The sequence below is a fragment of the Bufo gargarizans genome, chromosome 4 (assembly GCF_014858855.1).
Source record: "Bufo gargarizans isolate SCDJY-AF-19 chromosome 4, ASM1485885v1, whole genome shotgun sequence".
Taxonomy (NCBI): domain Eukaryota; kingdom Metazoa; phylum Chordata; class Amphibia; order Anura; family Bufonidae; genus Bufo; species Bufo gargarizans.
The window spans coordinates 56,924,634-56,933,847 of NC_058083.1; positions in this window are offsets into that span (position 1 = coordinate 56,924,634).

Below are 9,214 nucleotides of genomic sequence, written 5' to 3' on the forward strand. Positions count from 1 at the left end.
TGTGCTGTCCGTTTCCGTTGTTCCGTTCCGCATGTCCGTTTAAATATAAAACATGTCCTATTCTTGTCCTGAAAAATCGGATCCTGGTACAATACAAAGTCAATGGATCCGCAAAAAACGGATGACATTCGGATGTCATTCCGTATGTCATCCGTTTTTTGCGGATTCCGTTCCTGGAAACACATAACAAATTTTTTTTTTTTTTTTTTTTTTAAATTTTTTTTCAAAGAAATCCAAACAACTTTATTTGATTATTGAAATGTATACATGCTCCCGTTTTTTGCGGATCCGCAAAAAACGGATGACATACGGAAACATTTTCAGGAACAACGGATCCGCAAAAAACGGACCGTTTTTCAGGATGAAAAAAAACAGGACGTGTGAATGGACCCTTAATGGGGATTTTAAGAAGATACAATTTGTTATTAAAAAGCACTGGCATCTTTTGAAGAAAGACAAAATGCTAGGGACCTTGGTAACTCCAAATCCAAAAATTACATTCACAAAAGCTTTGAATTTAAACACCAAAATAGCACCCACCGTACAAAAGAGGAGAGACAAGACCTCGTCTATTCAGAGTTGGGCAGGTATTCAGGGCTTTTTCCGTTGTGGAAAGTGTAACAACTGTAAGATTACTTCTTTCCCTAAAAAGACAACAGAATTAGTGTCATTTACTAACAAATACTGCCATAAGATTAGGGAATTTCTTACATGTAGCACGGAAGATGTTATTTATGTAATGGAGTGTCCCTGCGGATATCAATATGTAGGCAGGACCAAGAGACCCCTTAAAAAACGGAATGCAGAGCATATTGCGAATATAAAAAAGGGCTTCGAAAACCACTCAGTGTCAAGTCACTTTAAAGTAGCACATCAACAAGATCCCTCATGTTTGAAATTTATGGCCATTGATCGAGTACATAGAGATTGGAGAGGTGGGAATCATAAAGAAAAAATGTCCCGACTAGAAACCAAACAAATTTTCGAATTGAACACTCTTTTACCACAGGGCTTAAATGCCGAATTCAAATTGTTTGGCTTCTTATAGATGGGTGCCCCTTACAGACGATCAACTGGGCAGTTTTTTATTTTCTGTCCAGTTTTTCCTCTGGGATGGGCCCCCATCTCCTCCCCAATCAACATCCCATGTATAGAAGTACTTTTGGGGAAAGCCATATTTTATGCTGACTGTTTAATCATGTATTTATAACAATTTTAGACAATGCATGTAATCCAATTGAATATTATATTACATTTTCTATTTTTAATGCCCATTCTTATCAGTTTCAACGTTTTTAATAGAGTTTTAGAGAATTTTAAGAAAAACACACCGAAACCGCACTGGAACCAACGGTGCGTTTTTTTGACCTAGGACTTGGGACTGATGCAATAACAAATGTATGGAAGGATTTTGACTTCAGAGACTGCTAAACATTGGATTTGGGTAATTTTAAGTCCATAATGACAATTTTATGCTTATAGAATATTTTTCGATGTTCCCTGACGTATGATCGGACATATGCAATCCAACATAATAACCATTTGCTCTGGTTAGATTACTCCACAGAATCTCAGAACTTTTAAAATTCGTATCATTCAAAATTCGGACGATCCATGATCAGGTTTTTCTATGAACCAGCAGCCCTATAAAGGAGGGGCCCTAATAGGAGGACACTAGCCACTGATGAAGGGGTCAATCGCTCTAACTCCGAAACACGTTTGGTAAATGGACCCCCATGTTTGGAACACAGATTGAGACTTTCGATCGATTTTGGAGGTGAACAATTTAATGCTGCAACGATCCTGAGAACGCCAGCTGTAGGAGGTCTTTGCTGGACAAGGGAAGTTTACCTTCAGCGAGACTACGGGGACGTCTGGCGGTGGCGTGGGATTCGTTCGAAGAACAAACAGCCCCCAGGACCGAAGCACCGACACATCCAGCAGGTGCATCGAGACGAGGGTAGGAGATTCTCTGTCGAAAACCCTCCGGGTAAGATCGAACTGTCTACGAAAATTAAGCGATCGCTTTTCGAAAATTACAGCGGGACGCCGCTGTCTCAGGCTAAGGAGTGGGTCGCCGCTCTGGTTATAGCTACTGTTAATCGAGACCTAAAATCGGAGTGCTATTAATCGAGACTTGAGATTTGAGCTCAATAATCAAGATTGGAGTGTTATTAACATATGTGGATATCTAGAACTGTTTAAAGAAACTTTTGATATTTTTGGAGGCGAAGTGTCTATTGGTTCTATTGATTGATTTTTACTGTGTATTGCCAATTGGGTTTTACCCTTATTTATTCACAATGTTGTTTTAGCATGCACATCTACCATCTATGCTGCTATATTTATGTAATCAATATTGTGAATTATTTGGAATATTTACGGTGAACGACGCATTTTTAGTCCTATTAATAAAAAAAATTATGCACCATTACCCACTGTTCCCATTGCTTTAGAGCAGTGTTTCCCAACCAGTGTGCCTCCAGCTGTTGCAAAACTACAACTCCCAGCATGCCTAGACAGCCTTTGGCTGTGCAGGCATGCTGGGAGTTGTAGTTTTGCAACAGCTGGAGGCACACTGGTTGGGAAACACTGCTTTAGAGAGTGCCCCACTGTTATTTATTCATGATAAGATACGTCTTTTAACCTGGATACATGATGAGATACGGCTTCTGGATAGAAGATGAGATATGGTTGGGCATGGTGGCATACAATTTCTTTATGGTATTGTATAGCAGATTTGATCAAAGATAATGCAGCTGAGCCTGTATATTATAGATATACATTATAGGGAAGACTGGAACCTTAAAGTGGCACTGGGGGAACAAAAATTCCTCATGTTGTAGACGGGTCCAAATTGACAGAAGGCAGGACAACTGAAGTAGGCAGGGGCCAGAAATACCACAGTGTAGAATCAAATAGCATAGTATAGCACAATATACTGCCTAGGGGAACCGGATAACACAGTGCAGCACAAGATTCTGCCCCAGAAGAAACAAATACTACAGTGCAGCACAAAATACCACACACAATATGAAGTTGTATTATCATCCATGTGGATGGCAATATCATTTAATTCAGGAGGGCACCTGCTGCCACTGTTCATTAGCATAAGTTCCTGATTGTCCTACATTAATTAATGCAGAGAGCATCAGGTTTTTATGTACCTTTCTGACAGCTAACAGAAGGGATTAAGTGGCCTGGGCATCGGCAGACCAGGATATTTTCATGTAGGGCCTATGGTCAATCCACCTATGTGCACACCACAGTTTGGTGAAGCTGCTGTCCCAACTCTATATGTAATAAATATGATGAACAGGCAGGCCAAGGAAGTGTTGCAATCTGGTATGGACGTTCCTGGGAAACCGAGCAAGCATTATTCTGCTAGAAAATTCCAGTTGTAAGCCCTGCCATGAAAGGCAACACATGTGGCCATAGGATGAGCTGAGCTGTTAGTATCCCTTGTATCACTACTAGGGGTGACTGACTGTCATATGCGCTGACTCCCCCAATCATTACACCAGCAGTTGTGGCAATGTATTGCTCCACAGCAAAGGCAGGATGGAAGAGCTCACCAGAAAACCTTCATAGTAGAACCCGATTGCCAACAGAAACTAGATTCTTCACCAAAGCATATGCTTCTAGTTCATAGCAGTCCAGGATTCTACAAAAATGCAATTAAGGCTCAAAGGTATAAGGACCTCATTAATATTCCAAGGTTCAACACCAAAGGGCCCACTGAGAAGGGGGGGGGAATATGCTTAATAAAATATAACTTTTAGTTCAATGTGCAGTTAAAACACACCACAAAGAGGCATCGACAAAACAAACATAAAAAAGGGGTCCAAGCCTGGTACCCCAATGCTGGTAGTGAATAGAAAAAATCTGCTCCACCAGTGAAGGTGCAAGCAGTCTTACCAGACCACACAAGCTACTGGGATCGACACAGAGGGACTATCTGCTTCAGTCAGGTGTAAGTCGGATTGGAGGTCATCCTCTGACCCTATGATGAGGGGAAGGGGGCTGTTTCCATTCTGCCTACCTATACAGAGAACCCGCCCCGAAAAGGACGATCCCGTCTGGATACCTGTCCCTATCCAGGACCTGATCCCTAATGCTGAAAAATAACAAAGATTGCCAGTTACAATTCCTTCAGACCTCCCAGGGACCTCCCTACCAGCATTGGGGTAACAGGCTTGGACACCTTTTTTATGTTTGTTTTGTCTATGCATCTTTGTGGTGTGTTTTAACTGCACATTGAATTAAAAGTTATATTTTATTAAGCATATTCCCCCCCTTCTCAGTGGGCCCTTTGGTGCAGTCCAGGATTCTCCCTCATGACACTGCTGCAAGAGAAGATTACAGTGAATGACTGCCAGATGCCTATTGTGAGGCAGTGGCAGGCCTCATACATGATAGAGGTGTAGAGGGGGTGGATATTTCAGTCCACACCCCTATTCCACCACTGGTGAGGCAAGCTGGCTGTAATCACTGAGGGATAAACCAACCCTCAGTGTAGGAGTCCAGGGGAGAGGAAGTGACTCTAGAAAGGGGGAAGCCTGCAGAGGCTCTGTGTGGTCTCAGCCAGAAGGGCTGAGGGGCCACGAGGCTGTGTGAAGCTGGGTCTCTCCCCTGCATGGGACTGTGCCTTATGAGCTGACCTGCTGAGTGTCGGAACCTGATACCCTGTTTGTGAACTGTGCATCAATAGGTGAGATAGAGACAACACATGTATTAGGTAGAGCCCAGACGGGCAGGTGTTTATTTTGGTTTGTGTTTGTGCTGGTGCTGAAGTGCCAGAATAAAGCACCATTTGGAATTGAACCCCGTTGTCTGAGAAGGAATCTGTCATCGCCGCCCTGCTTGAGAAAGCGATCCCTTACACTATAAACGCAGAATCTGAGGGGTTCAATGATGGGGGCGGTGGTGTGATTGCTGTCCCTCGTCATTACATCTGCTACATACAAAGGAATGCGCTTCGTAACAAAGTAATTTGTCGCAAATCGAATTTGTTTCTGAAATTTGTTTAAGTATCCAAATCAAATTTTTCATAACTTCACTCATCACTAATGATGACTATTGTAGGAAAGACAATGTTCCTCTTGATTTCTGGGGAAAATATATGCAAATGATCAAGCCTAACACCTGCTGGCGTCAGATAGGTTTAGGAAAGCTAATTTAAATATCTTTCCCATAAACTGAGAGGGGTATCGCCTGGCCTACAATTCTGCACACATGTACTTGGAACTCTTTATATTGAGAAACAGTACCCTAAGGACCTTGCATATATATTGTTAAGAAACACTCATTTGTGTACTAGGCTCTCTCTATCTATCTCGTTGGATCAATTTGTACCTGAACCTAATATTTGGAAAAATTCTGCGAACTTGAAACAAATCAAATCTTGCCAGGTTTACTCATTTCTAGGAATGAACTGAGTTAAATGCAAATAAGATGCTGGCTCCACTAAATTTGAATGAGATGCAAATGGAACTGGAGGCTGATGTCTCCCTCTTTTTCTGTGACCTCCAGTCATCTGGCTACCTCTCTTTGGTGCATTTCACAACACTTTGCCCTGCACCATTGAACTTCCCAGCTGCCAAATATACTCTTATTGTCATCCTCTGCCTGACCCCACATTTCTTCCCTCTTCCCCCCAAGGTTATCTTTTTTTTAGCTGTCATCAGTCTCTGTCTTCCAATACAAAGGACAACACTATACTATCGAGATAGATTTTCTCATTGTTTTTCCTAAACATTATGATGGGACAGCTGTCACGGATACTCCCGTGACTGGGTCTCGGAGATCAGAGAGACTGGCAACACGTGGGTTAATCTGAATGGTTCCCCGTGGATCATTTGTGTCTGTATTGTTTTGGTAATGACCTCACCTCTGGCAGGCATTGTTGGTTTGGTCATGTAACTTCCCCTGTTTATTACTGCTTACCCCTTCTAGGGTTGCGGTTTATAGCTTTAGTTTCTGGACTCTGGGCTAGCTGGTTGTTGGTTCTCGGTTGAGCTGCTGGCGCTGCCTTTGCTCCACATGAAGTTAAGTGTCGTATTTCCTATTTGTATTTTGTTTGTTGTATTTCTCTGACTGTTGTATGCAGGCCTGAGGGAGACTCTGTTCATTCTTCTGGTGGAGGAATAGGTTGTCTCAAGTCCTGTCACTATACCAGGGCACTACAGGGTGTGTTAGGGCTCTAGGTTCCTGTGTATGAACTTTCCTACAATCAAGGTCAGTTCATACTGATAGTTAGTCAGGACTTGGATTAGGATTATTCTAGGAGGTGACCTTCAATTTTACTCTAGTTTTCAGGCCTCGTTGCTTTCCCCTTCCCTCCTGTGCTCGGTGTGGAGTTTTCCACCCACACCGCATACGTGACAGCAGCCATCTTACTTGAGCTGTGTTTAACAACATTTAGACAGGTCAGACAGGAGCGGACGGATGTCACTTGAGTGTTGTGAGTATGCTCTTTGACCTGTACAGAGGTTATTTTACACGGAAGGAGTAGATAAACTTTGACCATCACCAACTGAAAATGGTGGATCCTGAGTTCTCTATATATGTGCTATTTTGCATTTTAATCCTACCTGTGATGATAATGGGGTGACTGCTGAGCAGTAATCGCTACAGAATAGGACGTGACATCATTATATTAGGTGTTGCATCCAGTGCAAAAACTGCAGGCTGGGATTTTTCCATATAGATAGTGACAGGAAAATGTAAAAAAATCTTTAAAAACATGTTTAAGATAAAAGCTTGAATGAAACAATGGGTAATTTTCTAATGACACCTTTCCTTTAATAACATTGAAATAATTGCTGTGTCTGGAGTGTTGGCAGCCTCCACCTGGGCTCATTAAACACTTTGTGCAGGGTAAATTACATTCATAATTATCTCAAATTGTATTTCTTAGGAGGTAAAATAAATGATAAAAGACACTGAGATGAAGAAAGGAAGAGGGAAGACAGAGAAGACAACAGTGGGGAGGTTACTGATTTCACAGCCTGCACCTGCTGCAGTACTTTCCCAGGATGTTACTTGCGTCGTCCTCTGTTTTACATCTTTTCTCAAAATCTCCTGCAGTTGATGAATGAAATAGAAGACTATTGCGCTCATGTACTATAACTATAATGTATTGCACATCAATTAATTTTTTTCAGAAATTCATTGTTCTTACCTCACTGCATTTTAAAAGTGAAATTTTATTTATTTCCCTATTCACATGGTTGTGTGAGGTCTCGATTTCTGTACTTAAGTGAATTTTCTTCTATTATTTTGCTCTATATATAACCTGACTTTCGTCTTTTATTACATGTTTATTTGTTTTTGTTTTCTTACTTTTTTTGCCAAAAGATTCAGCTCCATCATTATTTTTTTTCACTTCGCAGATTTTTATTTTTAGGAATCATACTGTAGAAGAATAATGGCAGAAAAAGATTGGGTTGGCTAGTTCATCCTTCTATTATTTCATTTTTTATTTTTCTTTTAGGGTGGAGATAGGTTTATCCTAGGCAGGTTCACAGTCTCTTAGTGATGATTTCCAACCACATCTGCTGGAGGTTTATTCCAACCATCTACTACTCTATTAGTAAAATGTTTCTGTGTTTCCCTCCAACTCATTTTAGGCTGTACCTCTTGTTCTTGCATTCAGTTTTTTTTTTAATTAAAACTGCTTCTTTCTTGGACCTTGTTTGGCAAAAGTAAACATTTTGATCACTTCTTTCATCTTGGTCATACCATTTATGTTTTTTAAAAGGTTTGTACACCTATTTTTTGGGCTGAAGGGGAGGGGTGGCATACTTACCCGTTTCCCGGATCTGGCTCCTGGGTCCTTCTTCCCCGGCCTTGGCTGGTCCATCATGCTCCTAGGATGTAAACTTCCATTTTGATGCTCCCCATATGTAATATGACCATTTGACATGACAGAATAGGAGCAGTTAACTGTTGCGACCTGCAGTGTCAAAATGGATCTTTACATCCTTGGAGCACAGCAGAGCAGCCAAGGTCGGGAAGAAAAGGAGCTGGAAGCCAGAGCCGAGAATTCTGCCCTATGCAAAATAAAAAGATAGAGCATATATTCTTATGACTGCAAGTTGTGTAATTTCTTATGACTGAATGTTGTGCCATTCTTTTATGATTCCTGCTAGAAGTTTATGAATGAATTTGTAAGGTCAGACAATGATGTTGGATGTGAGGGCCTGGCTCATAATCTCCATTCTAGTTAATTCCAAAGATATTGGGTGAGGTTGAGGTAAGAGCTCTGTGCGGCCTGTCAAGTTGTCCCACACCAAACTTCCCCAACCATGTTTTTATGGAGTTTTCTTTGTGCTCTGAGGCACAGTCATGGTGGAAGGGCTTTCTTCAAACTGTTCCCACAAAACTAGAGGAAGTAATGAGCAAATCGAAGAGAAAGAATTGACTTCGATCCAAATTTCAAGAAAAATTTGATTCACCACGAAGCCAAATTTCCTTGCTCTCCAGGGTATCAAATCTATTTTACCTGAAATGGCATAAAAAAAAAAAATGAAAATACATACTTACCTCATTTGCTAATGGAGAGGCCGTCATGGCCATCTTTTTTGAAGAAACATGTGAGACGTGAGATTTTGCTCTGGTTCTTCAATCAAGATGGGCGCGACGGTCCCTCCACAACCAAATGGATATGGTATATTATTTTTTTTAACCCTGATTAACCCCTGAAAGGCGTTAACTTTAATATCAGATGGCGCGATCGCAGTTCCCCCTCATTGTGCTTGCTTCTTACAAAGGAATGTGATTCATGACAAAATAATTTGTAATGAATCAATTTTCTTAGTGAAATTCGGTGAAGCAGCCAAATCAAATTTTTCATAACTTTACTCATCACTAGCATACAATAGTCCTAAATGCCTTGTCTTCTGAAGCATTTAGATTTCCCTTTACTGGAACTAACAGGCTAAGGCGACCCCTGAAAAACACCCTATATCATTACCCCTCCTCCACCGTACTGTATGGTTAGCTCTGTGCAGCCAGGTATCCAGACAAATTGAGCAAAACAGCAACCATCATTTTACTTTTACAAACCGGATTCCCAAAAAGTTGGGACACTATACAAATCGTGAACAAAAACTGAGTGCAATGATGTGGAGGTGCCAACTTCTAATATTTTATTCAGAATAGAACATAAATCACGGAACAAAAGTTTAAACTGAGAAAATGTACCATTTTA